This window comes from Poecilia reticulata, unplaced genomic scaffold, assembly GCF_904066995.2.
Source record: "Poecilia reticulata unplaced genomic scaffold, P_reticulata-male-v2 Scaffold_31, whole genome shotgun sequence".
Taxonomy (NCBI): Eukaryota; Metazoa; Chordata; class Actinopteri; order Cyprinodontiformes; family Poeciliidae; genus Poecilia; species Poecilia reticulata.
The window spans coordinates 158,416-173,554 of NW_027675129.1; the positions used below are offsets into that span (position 1 = coordinate 158,416).

The window sequence follows — 15,139 nt, forward strand, 5'->3', positions numbered from 1 at the left end:
GTCACTAACCTGTGGAGAGGCAGAAGCCTCATAATGAATGGTACTAAGCTGTACTTGTACCATTCATTATGCTAAAATTAATGCATAAGTTAAAATATGCTAATGTTAGCCTAAATGCTGGCAGTAGCATTTGAAATCAACAGGACCATGTTGTTTTTATTGTACATGCTCCAGTCAGTATACTAAACATGTCTAATTAATGAGATAATTAGCTATTAGCTAACTAGGTAAAAGTGCTAGTGCAATAGTCAAAAACTGAAATGCTAATATTAATGAACTGTTCACTATGCTGAGAATAAATAACATAAAAAGTGTAATATTATTATTAACCTGAGGGGAATATGCACTTTTATTTTGAAACTTTCAGTTAGCTTCTTTTTAACTACCACACCAATTCAATGTGTAACAGTAGTTTGTTTAAACCAGTCACATAAAGCACAAAAGAGGAAATACCTGATGTGAAAAATGTCAAGGCTTTTATTTTGATATTTTCAGTAAGCTTCATTATTGTTACACATTGGATTAATGGCCACATTAATCCAGCGTGTAACAGTCCAGCTATATAAAGCTGATGGTGTGGTGATGCAGAGGTTAGGATCTCAGCAAGCAGCAGTGGAAACCTTCCAAATCTCATCTCGCACAAGTGAAAAGCTGTAATGAGAAGCAAAATAAATGGCCATTAAAAAAGAGGTGTAAAAATACATTTTTTAAATAATTAAAAAAAACTTTTTAGAAGTTCTAAGGCTTGTAAGCAGGAATTACGCCAATTTGATATTAAAAAAACGGCCAATTTGCTAGTTGCTTGAGCAAAGTTTTTGCAGAGTAAAACGGAAATGTGTCATTATTTCAAAGTTCATCCAAGTAATGTACTTAATATTTAGTAAATATATTTTAAATGCAACGACTTTCATTTCATCCAATTTCTTACATTAAATGTGTATGGGCTTCAAGGATTTTGAAAAGCTCCACATGTTTTGCGAACTTTGACATAGTTCTCACACAACTGGGATTGGCTCCACCCACACTGTAGTGAGCCCCCCACAACCCCCGATCTTGTTTTGGCGGCGGAGCAAGTGTAATTTCAACCTCTCGTTAATATTCTAGCGGTCTCAAATCGTTTTGAATAAGTCATTTTTGTAATTTTTTCAACCCCGATTTTGATTTTTGAACAAGGTAAAATCAAATTAATGCTCAACTAGCAAATTGGCCGTTATAGGCTCATGTAATTTTTCTACACGTTTGCTGCATAATCAGCAGACAGTACATCAACAATGTGAATATAATTCTTCAGACCACCTCCGAAATCAAAGCACAGTTGAACAGGTTATACAGATTACGTTAGGGTCAGGCTGCATGTCCTTTATTAGGATTCAATTATTGTGGAGAGAACGCTACATTCGTGAAAAACATTGCTATCTTAAAACATTTCTTGAAATGAGACACATTTTTTCTTGTTCTAAGACTTTATTGAAGTTCAAAACAAATGTACACATTGTACAACAGCTGAAAATCTGAAGAATTAAAAGAAGTAGCCCACACTTAGGTTTGATTTGGAACATGATAGGGTGACGTCATCGGCCAAAATTATAACTTTTAATATCTCAGAAACCAAAACTGCACAAACGAAAATTTTAAGGCACAAACAGAGCACTAACGAATTAGCCCACTTTGGTTTGTTTTGGAGCGATATGGGGGGATGGTGAACTCTAGATGACCTAAAAAATAATGTTTAATATGGGGTGTCAGCTTCACACAGCTAAGCTTCCCGCGTGAAAATATGTTCCACCTGTGTCGGGAGCGCGCATTGCAGCCAGAGAGGCAGATCGTTAATTTTCACGGTGCTGATTGATTTTTCTGTAAAACAGCTCATATAACCATGTCAAAGTTGTAACATTCAGTTTAATCGGCAGCTGCTATTTTAAAAAAGCAATAGCAGATTTGTAAAATAAATAAATAAACAAGGTCTTGTGTGGAGGTCTTCTAAAGTCGTTTTCGCACTGCAAAGTAGGACCGACCGTAATTGCATTAGAATTTCCGACCCGGTTCCACCCGACTCCTTGGAACCACAAGAGCTGTGGTTCTAATCGGACCAACCAAGCGGTGCTGCTTAGACTCAGCAGCAAATTGGTTTACAGACAGCCGTAGATTGTTTTGCAGTCAGCCGTTGATCGGTTCTAGCTGGCTCTCACTAAACTGTTCTTACTGTATTTTGTAAAGAGTGCTCTTTTTAATTAATATTTTTATTATTTTTAATTTGCATGAATTCCTCTCAATATTCTGCTGTTACCTGGTCCTATGATGAGGTAATTTATTTCCTCCGCTCGATTACTCCCTCATGAACATGTACAGAAGCTAGATTGGTCAACAAGCAAAGAGTTTTCCGCCGCATTTTTTTCCAGAGTTATTAGGGGAAACCATATATTTTAGCTGACTGAAATAATCTGTTACCCCTCTATTTCATAGGGACAAATTAATTTCACAGCAAGTCTTTAACTTTGTTTATTCCTCTCATCAATAAGTCCAGACAATTTAGTAACTTTTGCTCTTTATTTACCAGTTATGAGGAGGGAACCATATATTTTAGTTGCCTGAAATATGTTCTACCTAAAAAAATTAGGCTATTTCAGGTGGCTAAAATACTTGGTTCATCCTCATAACTTTGTCAAATAAAGAGCAAATATTTTCAACCTTGCATGATTTGATGTTAATGAAGAAAGGAATAAACACAGTTATACACTTGCAATTAAAGATGTACTTTAATATCTGCAGAAATGTGAAGGGTGTACTCACTTTTATGATGCATTATAAAATTTATATTGCTATAATTATCAATAAATATGAATTCTTTCCACTGAATTCTTTCATGTTGAAATGTAGATGCCTCGAGGAAAGTCCCATCGCCGATCCGAAGCTGCAAGAAGAAGGGTAGAAGCAGTTCGAATTGGGCGTGTAGGGATACCCAATGCCTCTAGTGATTTTGTTTCACGTGAGTGTTTAATTATATTATTTTAAATTGAATGCCTTATTTGTATGTCACATGAAGTATCCAGAGTACATATTTTATATTAAGTTTTATATATTATTTCATTTCTGTTTTTAATAGGGCGTGGCACCGGCTGGCGCCATTCTGTGAATAAATGGCCAGCTAGTGAAGTGACCAACCACTGTCACAAGCTGGTCATTCCTGAGGGTTGCCCTGATAAGAAAGTAAGTACAATCTACAATGATTTCAAATAGAATATGTAGACATAGTTCCCATGTTGCTGTGTTTTGTACTATTTTAGTTTGTCCTTCTCATCGGAGCGTCCCATTTGCGGTCCTTTGTGGACGGCATTGTTGAGATGCCAAGTGGCTGCTAACAGTTTGGTTTCATGTCTACCCCTGGAGCCTGTGCAGCTGACTTGCGTCTTGAGGTAATGAAAGCCAATGACCTCGGGAGCCTGACACTGTCTGCATCATGGCTCCATCAAACAACCTTACGGCCAGTCACCATCCAGAAGAAGCCGGACAGGAATTTGAGTGGTACCTGTTGACAATCTGTAGTCGTTGGCCTAAGGTGGGCATTGTTGATTAAAAACCAGTGTTTCTCAATCCCACTTCACAGATACCACTGCTCTTCATGTTTTAGAAATTTACATTCTGCTACACATATAAAGCATGCAGAGCAATAGTCTTTGAAGACTGGAATCTAGAAACAGTGATATAAACATCAACTTTTTAATGGGTTATTATTTTCCTAGGTCTTTTGAATATAAATTTCTAAATTGATTATTTATTCTAGGTGTTTTGTACCGGCTTTGTCCCTCGTTTGACTGAGTCCAGAGAGAAGCAGAACTTGTTCCAGCAAGAATTCCACCGCAGGTCAGCAAAGCTAGGTAGGTATTAAAATATTTCTAATCATGTTTTTATCTGGTACATGTATTGCAGCTCTTTCATGTTATTGGTGTTTGCACAATTTAATTTTATTTGTCATTATCTTTTCAGGGATTCTCTATTTTTCCACCGCTGATCACTTTCCTCTGGACCGTCTCACTCTGTGGTGCCGTGATGGCGTAAGTACATTTTCATTTTAAACACAATAAGCAACAAATTTGCATTAATATGAAGTGTTAATTTTATCTCTGATTACTGTTTATATGTGCAGATCCACCTTAGCGATGACCACGGGATGCACATCCTCTGGAATCTGATTTGGAATGCTGGCTATCAGTTCCTGGAGTTGTCAGCACCAAAGCCACTGGTGCAGTCAGGCAACTCGTCCGTATAAACCGAGGTTTGTGCCCCGTGTGGTAGTGTAGGGAGTGGAGAGTCCTCGTCGTTGTCCTCCTTCTCCACACCCTTCTGAGTGGACACTCGTGAGATCTGGCAGGAAGGTATGGATCTTTTATTGGCTTGCAATGAAAGAAAGGTGTTCCTTTAACTATCGATAGTCATCCTAAAATCTTATATGTGCTCTACCTTTACAGAGGAATCACTCGGGGAATTGGACTCTTTCTCTGATTCACCCAAGAAAAGAGTGGTTTATTACCAAGTCTGTGAAGCTTGTAGCTATTCATGAAATTTAATTGTCAAAGTCACTGGCATCTTAATAATTCAAAATTTGCTTTTATAGAGCGATGGGACTCCTGTGGTTTTGAAGGAATGTTTCATCCCATTAAATCCTGTCCGTTTCTCACCTTGGTTGCCATGGAAACAGTCTCTCCATCGGCTCTTCCAGATGTTCACACAGGCACTGAGGTAATTTGCAGAATACTGCAACTACTAAGATTCTTAGTATTTTCTTTTATAAATAACACAAACCCTCAATGTTTTAAGTGGTGTTGCAGACAAAGCCTGTGGAACATAAAAAGAAACCAGCTCTCCCAAAGAGAAGCTGTGTGACACAGGAGGTTTGTACAAGCATAAGCTAATTTATCATTTCTAGTACAGATTATTTCATTTAACTGTTCTTTTTTAAATTTTTCCTTTAGGTTTCAGTTGCATCACATGTGACTCCTGTCAGAGGTGTTGAATGTGTGCCGCCTAAAAACACTGTTTCTCACATTAAGTTTAAATGTGTAATTTATAATGAATTACTAAATGTTTTATTGAAAACATTTGACATTGCATCTTTGTTGATTTTGTGCAAAATCAGCTTGATATGATTTTTGTGTCATTTATTTGTAGGTCAGGCTTACGCTGAAATCCGCTCGTCCTCATGAGGTGTCTGACCGTCCTGGTGTGGGGTGCGTCTGTCTTGGAGGTTCCTGCTGGCCACGGGGTTTGTATAATGTGCTCTGCAGTGTGTATTAATAAATAAAAAATTTGTCTGAGTGGTGTTCATTTCAGTCTACAATTTTCATAACATAATTACAATTCTCTAATTTTTGACATTTCAAATGTTGGAAGTTTATTTTATTCTTTTGCAGTAACAATTTGGTATCTTTCCTGTTGTAAATACTGAGTTAATGGATCAGAGGAGGTGGTATTTTACTGTAAATGAGTGGTTCAGAGCACAAACAATGTTGTTAGCTCCTCTGCTAGCATGGATATCGCATCAAAGAGCTACATTAACTGTGTACAATTTCCAAATCTTTCTTAGAAGGTTTTTTTGACAATACTCTTAGTAACATCATTGTAGTTTTAACATTAATACTTTAAAAGGAATTTAAATAGAATCTACTTAAATTTTTTTGTTTTCTAGGTTTTATAAAAAGAATAATAAAAGTATCAAAAAAATAAATGCAGACAGCAGTAAAAATAATAAAATTTCTCTACAGCACCCTCTGATGGTTCACAGAAAATATAGCAGGTTATGTAATTTCATGGCAATCCATAATTGTGCAAAAGAACTAGTTTAAAATGTATTTACTTAATTCTTAACATTTTAGTGTAATACAATTCAGAGCAAAAATAATGCGGTTACCTTTTCTGCTAGCATGAATATCTAGAGGAAAAGTATTTTTGACTTTAGCATCTTGCAAGTCGCATAACAAATGAAATCTGGTGGGGTAGCATGCTAAATGAGTTTCAGTATTGTAAAAAGAAATCTCTTCATATATTTGTAATATACATTATATTTGGCAGAGAAGCAGACTGCATGAATTACCTTTATCAAATGAGGATGTAGAGATGTCATGTTTTTCACATTTTCACTCTAGATGCCTGAGATGGGTGATTTCAAGTGCACACAGACATCACCCAAAGGTCAGGCTGCTAACCCCGTTGTTTGCAGGTGTTCAGAGGGGTTTCCACCGTCTCTTGTTCCAGGGACATATCTTGGTACTAATCAGACTAGTCCTGATACCTTGATGTCATGTAGTGTTACAGCTGCCATAAAACACCACATTTCTCCCATTTGTACCTGGAAGACTGCGAATGTAGATGAAGTCCGAGTAGAGGGTCAGAAGTTGGCAGGATATATTGCGCGAGAAAGACCAAGCACAGGTTCAAAACCAGAGTTGTGCAAGCTGGTTCAAAATCAGGCTATTTTTGGTCGACATTGGAAAGTAGGTCTTGGTGATATGGTAAACGGGATATTTGATCTCAACCAGGAGGGGGAACTGTATGAGCTATTGCAAATGTATTTAATGAGAAACGGAATGTGTATCTTTGGTCTTCCTGATGCCACCACCTTGGTCATCCAGCATGGAGAGTACTTCGCTGTTGTGGATTTTGGAACACGGAATTCAGAGGGTTTAGCATCAGAATCTGGCACGCCTGTTGTCGTATTTAACACGTGTTTAAATGATTTAATGGTTCACTTGAACAAATTTAGGGAATCATTACATGCAACTGAGTTTTCACTCTGCGGTATTTCTATCAGAGATGTCCAGTAATATAGACACATCTGGAGCACTGACTGAGGACATGCACTCAACAGATGCGTGCCATGCTTCCAGTAGCCATTTTGCTTCAGTCAGTGGGTCATTTCATCAAGGCGATGCTCGTTTTACATATGGCGGACTTCAGTGTGCAGCCATTAGTCTTGTTGCTTTAACAAAGCACACACTGAAAAGCGTTTGTTCATGGAATGCTGACATGCTGGACGATGTACTGACTGTAGGTGATAAACTATACACATCTTTGCATGACGGCAATTTCATCAGTACTGGACATGAGCTTCTTTGTATTCCAGACTTGCCTAAAAATATTTGTGTTGATGGACAGCATTTTCAATGTTTTTATGGAAATTATGCTTCTGGAGATGTTGATATAGTAGAAGGAGAGTTAATTGAGAATGGTGTGGGATGGATTGAGTATGATCTGTGGAAGGTATGAAACATGCTTTGTGACATTATGTGGGAGTACTTGTGCCCTTATCGGTCATAATGGACGTTATGCTCTTGTAGACTCCCATGCAAGAAACCACGAGGGGACGATAGATGCACATGGGAAGAGCATTGTTCTCCACTTTAATTCTCTTGATGTTTTTGCTCTTCTTTCAAGCTTTTCTGGTGAACTGAATGTCCACCCCAGGCTATTTGAGAGCACTGGAGTTGAAATTGTTCAGACTAACTCAAGTAGCAGCACAAGTACACATGTCGCTGCTGCGCCAAGTAGCAGTGCTCTATCTGAACAAAGCCATGTGGATATGCAGGATTCTTATGTAGAGCATCCATTTGTTCTTCAAACATCAAACAGGGATGATGGTGATGACGATGTGGTTGTTACTCATGTCCAAAATAAGAAATTGTATTTTAACCCAATCTATGTAGAGATTGCACGGTCACTTTGTGGAAAGTTGAATGTTGAGTTTGAACGGGCAAATTATGTATCTTATGTAGTTGGTGAACTTGGTCTGCCATGTATGACAGAAAAAATAGTTGGTGATGGAAACTGCTTTTTTAGAGCACTTAGTCAGGCCATCAGTGGCACTCAAAAATCTCATCGTAAAATTCGGCTTGCTGTTGTAAACCAGTTACAAAGAAATTCTGACGCGTATGAAAGTATTTTAAGAAGTGAGTATTCTTCCATGTCACAATACATTGCCATTTCAAGGATGCAGTATGTTGGCAGCTGGGCAACTGAAGTAGAGATTCAAGCTGCAGCTGATTATTTTGGTGTTAATATTTTCACATTTTGCAATGATAAATGGCTTGAATACAGTTATTTGTCAAACTGAGTAGTTTGACAAATAACGGTATCTATCTGCAAAATATTAGTGGAAATCATTATGAGACGGTTGTTTGTGTGAAGCAGCCTAACTCACAAACATGTTATGGTTATTGCATGAAAAGTGATCTTTCTGGGGGACATAAAACTCGGCAAGCTAAAACAGAACCAAAAACTGCACATAAAATGAAAACTGAGACTTCCATTGAAGATGAGTGTGTGGGTATTTTACAAGATAACCAAAAACTTTACTATTTACTCCTCTTTCTGAAGGTAATGCTAGAACTTTGTGTAAGAACTTTAAAATAGACTTTGAAGAACATCATTTCCAAAAAGTAATATTGCGTGGGCCTTTGGGAAATGTGTGTAAGACTAAAAATATTGTAAATGATGGTAACAGTTTTTTCAGAGCTGTAGCTTATACACTTAGTGGTTCTGAGAAAAATCACCGTAAAATTAGACTTGCTGTTATTTCACAGATGACCAATAATAGAGAGGAATGCAAAAAAATGTTGACTAAAGAGTTTGCTTCTGTGACAGAATATGTTAACCAGTCACAGATGAAGTACGTGGGTCACTGTGCTATGGAAATTGAGTTTAAATCTGCCGCCAATATGTTAGGATTGGATATATGTGTATTTAATGGCACACAGTGGACCAAATATAGTTAAGAGTAGACATTTGACCAATGAAGCTATATATTTGCAGAACTGTAATAAGCATTTTGATGCTGTAATTTGTGCAAAGCAGGGTGATAAAGACTCTTGCTTTGAACTTTGTGAAGAAAATGTTTTGTTAAAAACCCAACATATGGATACAAGATCTTCACAAGGTCAGAAAAATGCAAAGAAACTTGTTTTAAGCGGTAAAGCAAATTACAGTTTTTCAATGTACTTAAGACATAACAAGAATGGGAGACAAGCCATTAAATATAGAAGTCAAATGATACATAGGCAAAAATTAAAATCTAATCAAAGAAATTTGTATAAGACAAATTTGCTATACAAGGAACAAAAAAAAAATTGGACGAGAAATAAATATCGTGAAGATGAGATTTACAAAGTAAAGATTAAGCAATTAAGCATTACAAAATATAATGAAGACGAATCTCACAGAGAAAAAGTTAAGCAATTGAGCATAACAAAATATAATGAAGACGAATCTCACAGAGAAAAAGTGAAACAGTTAAGTAGAAAACAATATCTTAATCCACAGCATAAGAATCACATAATATCACAAGTAGAGCTAAAAAGACAAGAAATTAAAATCAAGTCAAATGAGTTTGATTTTGTTGTTGAGCGATTTTTGGACAAAGTAAAAGAGGGGCCCAATTTTGTGTGTTGCGTATGCTTTCGGTTGTTATTCAAACATCAGGTGTTAAATTGTTGTAAAGATTCTTACAGGAAAACTAAAGAAATGTTTTTAATTGCAGATAAATGTATACATGATGATTATCTGCATAGATGTAACAGTGCGTGCATATCACAATGCAATCTTAAAACCTGTCGAAAAAAATTGTATATATGTTATTCTTGCCATTATAAAATCAGCAGAGGTCAAATGCCACCAGAAAGTTCATGCAATAATTTGACAGTTGATCCCATCCCACATGAGTTGGCATGCTTGAATACTCTGGAGCAACATTTAATAGCTTTACATACACCGTTTATGAAAATGTTGGCGTTGCCGAAAGGTGGGCAAAATGGAGTGCACGGTCCAGTTACATGTGTCCCTGCAAATATTGTTGAAACATGCAGTTTGCTACCTCGTAGTAATATGGAGGGGTCTTTGTTACCTGTTAAGTTAAAGCATAAATTGACGTATAAAGGTCACTATGATTATCAGTATGTTGACACATTACATGTCCAGGAAGCTCTTTGGTACTTGAAACATTGCAACTTTCATTATGAAGATGGAGAGTTCAATGAATCTTGGATCAATGAGTTTTCTCCAGAAGAAAATAGTTCTGTTTTAAAGAATGAAAGTGTTAAAGAAGATGAGGACATGTCCATAGATGAAAATGATGATGACCTTTTACATGACAGACAGCAACACTGCATGTTTCAGGACACTTGTCTTATGCCGGTAGATATAGGCCAAGAAGCTTTGGATGTGTATGTTGATAATGTGTTAAATGTAGCGCCAGGTGAAAATAATAACCCTATAAAACTGCTTTCTGATTGTACTAATGAAGCAAAATGTTTCCCTGTATTGTTTCCATCTGGTTTTAACACATACCATGAAAAGCGGCAATATTGTTTGACTTTGAGTCGTTATTTTAATAACCGACTTCTTCATGCCGATGGTAGATTTGCGCGTAATGTAGAATACATCTTCTTTGCTCAATATATGTCAGAACTTGAACAGGTTGTGTCTAAAGTGTCGATAGCTTTACATAAAGGCACAAGTTGTACATCTCAAAATATGATTGAGGATGAAAATTCATTAAATAAGTTGTTGGAATTTGATGAGGGATATCGCTTCTTGAAACCCATTCGAGGCACACCTGCTTTCTGGCAGTCGGCTCAACGCGACTTGCTAGCAGGTGTTAGAATGTTGGGAAAACCCACATGGTTTGCCTCATTTTTGTCTGCTGATATGAGATGAACAAATACTTTATAGCATTTTAAAGCAGGAAGGATGAACACAGACTTTGGAACAGTTGCAGTGAGCAGATAAGTGTGAATTGCTGTGTCGAAACCCTGTTACTGCAGCAAGAATGTTTGATTTTAGATGGCATGTTTTTATAAAAGAAATTTTAATGTCTCCTGCAAATCTGATTGGAAAAATTGAAGACTACTATTATCGTGTAGAATTGCAGCAGTGTGGTTCTCCCCATTGTCATTGTCTTTTTTGGATTTCTGGTGCTACAATTTTGGAAAAGAACACAGATGAAGAGGTTATTGCATTTATTGATAAGCATGTGACATGTGAAATTCCAACTGAAGAAGATCCGTTGTTTTAAGTTGTAACATCTGTACAGCAGCAGTCAAAACGACATTCAAAAACTTGTGAAAAGAAAAAAACTGTCTATCATTTCAATTTCCCATGGCCTGAATCTTGCCGAACTTTAATTTGTTGCGGTGAAAAATATCATGATCCGGTTAAGACTTGTAAGTGCAATTTGGATAAAAGTGACGATAAAGCACATTGCGAATGTAAGGATAAGACAACTCGGGAACAAATGCACAGAGATGTAGCAAGTGAAATTTTAACAAATGTCAAGAAAGCCATCTCTGATGAGAACTGTCCATATAGTACAGTGGAAGAAATGTTTCAAGCTTTGGGGATAAGTCAAGGTTTATTTGAAACGGCATATAAGCGATCCAGTAGGAATACTCATGTTGTGTTGAAAAGACAAATTAACAAAATTTGTATTAATCAACATAGCAGGCCGCTGTTAAAAGCTTGGAATGCAAATATTGATATTCAGTGTTGTGTTGATGCGTATGCTTGTTGTGTTTATATAGTATCGTACATGTCCAAAAGTGAGCGTGAAATTGGCCTTCTGTTGGGAAATGCACAAAGAGAAGCAGCCAAAGATGGAAATGTTAGTGCTAAAGAGACTTTAAAGAAACTTGGTAGTGTCTATTTACATAACCGGGATGTTTCTGCTCAAGAAGCAGTGTACCGACTCACCAACATGCATTTAAAGGAGTGTTCTCGTAAAGTTGTTTTTGTTGCTACAGGTGATAATGTCACAAAAAATGAGTTTACCAATATCTATTTTGAGACAAAAAGCTGCAACCCAAGATCTCACTCCAGAAGACATGTGGATGACTGGTATAGTTGACCGCTATAAGAATAGGCCGAATGACGATGTGTTTTCTGATATGTGCCTGGCTACGTTTGCTTCAGAGTATCGTGTTTTGTCAAAAAATGAGAAATTTAGAAATTCAGTAAAGTTGAACAATGGCTTTGGGATTGTTGTAAAAAGAACTCGGACAAAACCAGCAGTTGTTCGAAATGCACGTTTCTCTGAAACGAAACAACCAGAAAAGTTTTATCAAAGTATAATGCAGTTATTTCTGCCTTATCGCTTTGATAGTGAACTTAAACCTGCACATTGTAAAACCTATGGTGACTTTTACAGGACTGGTGTTATTGGACTTTTTGATGGAACTAAACATTCTGTAAGGTCTGTTGTAGATTTAAATAGGAGTGAATTTGAGTTGGAATCTGATCATTTTGAGGCTGTTGACAATGTTACTGGTGATGTAATGCTGGAGGATACATGGGCTGAGTTATGTCCGGAGGTTGAATTGGAACGCTTGGAGTGTGTGGAATTACTAAAAGAAAGACCAATAGATAATGATGGTCAGGAACATATTCCTGATTTAAGTTCTAACCGTAAAGAAATGCCAGTATTTGAGAAAAAACAAATGAGTAGATCTGAAGGCCTTGCATTGATTAGATCTTTGAATGAAAAACAGTTTTCTGTTTTTATCAAATCCGGCAGTAGTGTTTAGATAGGGTTAATGGAAAAAATCCAGAACCACTGCACATATTTATTACAGGGGGTGGCGGTACAGGCAAAAGTCATTTAATTAAGGCAATTGAATATGAATCAAAATGGTTATTGTCCACTGTGTGTAGGTTTCCTGATAATACATGCGTATTACTCACAGCTCCCACTGGCATTGCTGCGTATAATTTAGAAGCGACAACAATCCACACCACTTTTTCTATTGGAAAGGATGTACGCCTACCATATACTCCTCTGGGCGAAGATAAAATAAATTCCTTGCGTGTAAAATACTGTGATCTGCATCTTCTTATTATAGATGAAATATCAATGGTTGATCACAATCTCTTATCATGTTAACGGCCGATTGCGTCAGATTAAACAAACCACGAACGTATATGGGGTATCAGTGTCATAACAACAGGGGATCTGTTCCAACTCCTGCCCGTTAGAGGGAAGCCGATATACACGGAGGGTGTTGCCACAAATATATGGTCAGAATTATTTAAAATTGTAGAATTAACTGAAATTGTGAGGCAAAAAATTGCTGTATTTTCTGAACTGCTTAACAGGATGAGAACTCGCTCCAAAGGTAAACCAATTCTGGCTGATGATTTAAAGACTTTAAACGTTGTGAAACAGGTGAGGTTAGCTCAGCCTTGCACATATTTGCAACTAATAACCAAGTAAATGAGCACAATATTAATCGTTTATATGAGACTTGTCCTGAATTTTTAAGGATTGGGGCACAGGATTATGTAAATGACAAAAAAACAGGAAAACTTAGGTTGTTAGACGGGAGTCATGCAAAAGCTTCAAATACTTCTTTATCGGAAGTGCTGTTGTTGGGTAAAGGCGCACGTGTTATGCTTTGTAAAAACGTGGACATTAGCGATGGTCTGGTTAATGGTGTCAGCGGTACTGTTACAGAAATATTAATACCAGAAAAGAAAAAGTTTCCCAAAGTTGTCTATGTTAAATTTGATGATGATCGAGTAGGCATGAAGAAGAGGAACAGCTGTTTCAACACATCATCAGATTTGGCTGGATCCACACCTATTGAACCTGAGGAGGACAGAGCCACTGTTAAAGGTGGCTTGCGGCGTCAATTTCCTCTCAAGTTAGCATGGGCATGTACTGTACACAAAGTTCAAGGAATAACTGTTGATGACGCTGTTGTTTCTTTTAGTAAAATATTTTCACCAAGACAAGCTTATGTCGCTGTCAGTCGTGTTAGAAGTCTTTTAGGTTTGACGATACAAGATTTTGATGAAAAAAGGATATATTGTAAAGATTTTGAAATTTTACAACATCCAGAGCTCAATTTGGAATGTTTAGTGTATCGGTTTTGTAGTTTTAACATGGTCCTTGGGGTGATTTACCGTCCACCATTATATCCCTTGTCACTATTTAAGAAAAATTTAGCAAAGTTACTTGATTGGCTTGAGAAACAAAACCACACAATAGCAGCGATTGGAGATTTTAATGATGATATTTTGAAGTCATCAAGTATATTAAAATTAGTTTCTGATAAAGGATACCTACAAATGGTTGGAGAAGCAACCACTGAAAAAGGTACGTTGATAGATTATGTTTACATTAAATCTCAGATATATAAAGTTGAGGCAGTAGTTGTGCCAACATATTTCAGTGATCATGAGGGGTAATGTGTGGTTTTACATGGTCATCATTTTAGTAATCTGAGGGTGTAATGTGTGGTTTTAAGCTGTTATAATCATGTGACATTATGAACATTAAAAAAGGTTTTGTTTTCTTGATTAGAATGAATGAAAACTATTTTATCAGACATTGAAAATTTAAATATATATTATCAGATTTTATTACAATACCTTAGTGAGAAATTTCTATTCCAATTTATTTAAAATTATGTTAGTAGTTGTTAATGAAGCTTTATGTGAAACGTTAACAAAACCTTTTTATTTAGAATTAACTTTAAGGGTTTCGTTTGTTGCATTAAGACAGCATTTTTGAAAGTTAGGCAGTTAGTGTTGGATACATACCCAAAGTAATGATGCATTAAAATTGTTTTCAATGGGTATATTCTAATTTATATTGATAGCTCATATCCCTATGGGATCAATAAAATATCTAAATTCAATAGTTAATATTAATTATGTTGATTATCTTTGAAGCTGTTCTTAATGCAGGGTTTGCTTTACCTTGTCACATAGCACATAAAAAGCAAAGGCAGTTGTAATGGTACTTCCACTTGGAACAAGGTTCAATTCCTTGAGCTGCCCTACTTGTTGTGCTGACAATCGAAGGAACACGTTTAAAAGTATTAAACCTGTCATGCGTGAATAATTTTTTGTGAGTTTTTACTGTTGAGGAATATAATTATGTTAATAGTTAAAAGTTATGTTAATTCACATTAAGATATGTTTTACTGGAAAGGAATGTATTATGTTCAATGTGCTGGTTCAACACCAAATAAGGTGTTGTACGAGAAATTCCTGGCAGGCAAGGGACTCGGCCAGAGTCTCTGTTTGGACAGATAAGAACTAACAATCTGACTAATGGTCCTCTGAAGGAGCAGATTTAACTTCCACGAGGTCGGCC

At 36.6% G+C, this 15,139-nt stretch overlaps 1 pseudogene; it reads left to right on the forward strand.

Moving 5' to 3' along the window:
* The first annotated feature begins 2,850 nt into the window (after positions 1-2,850).
* Positions 2,851-5,201, forward strand: LOC145550290 (uncharacterized; annotated as a pseudogene).
* Positions 5,202-15,139: the final 9,938 nt, after the last annotated feature.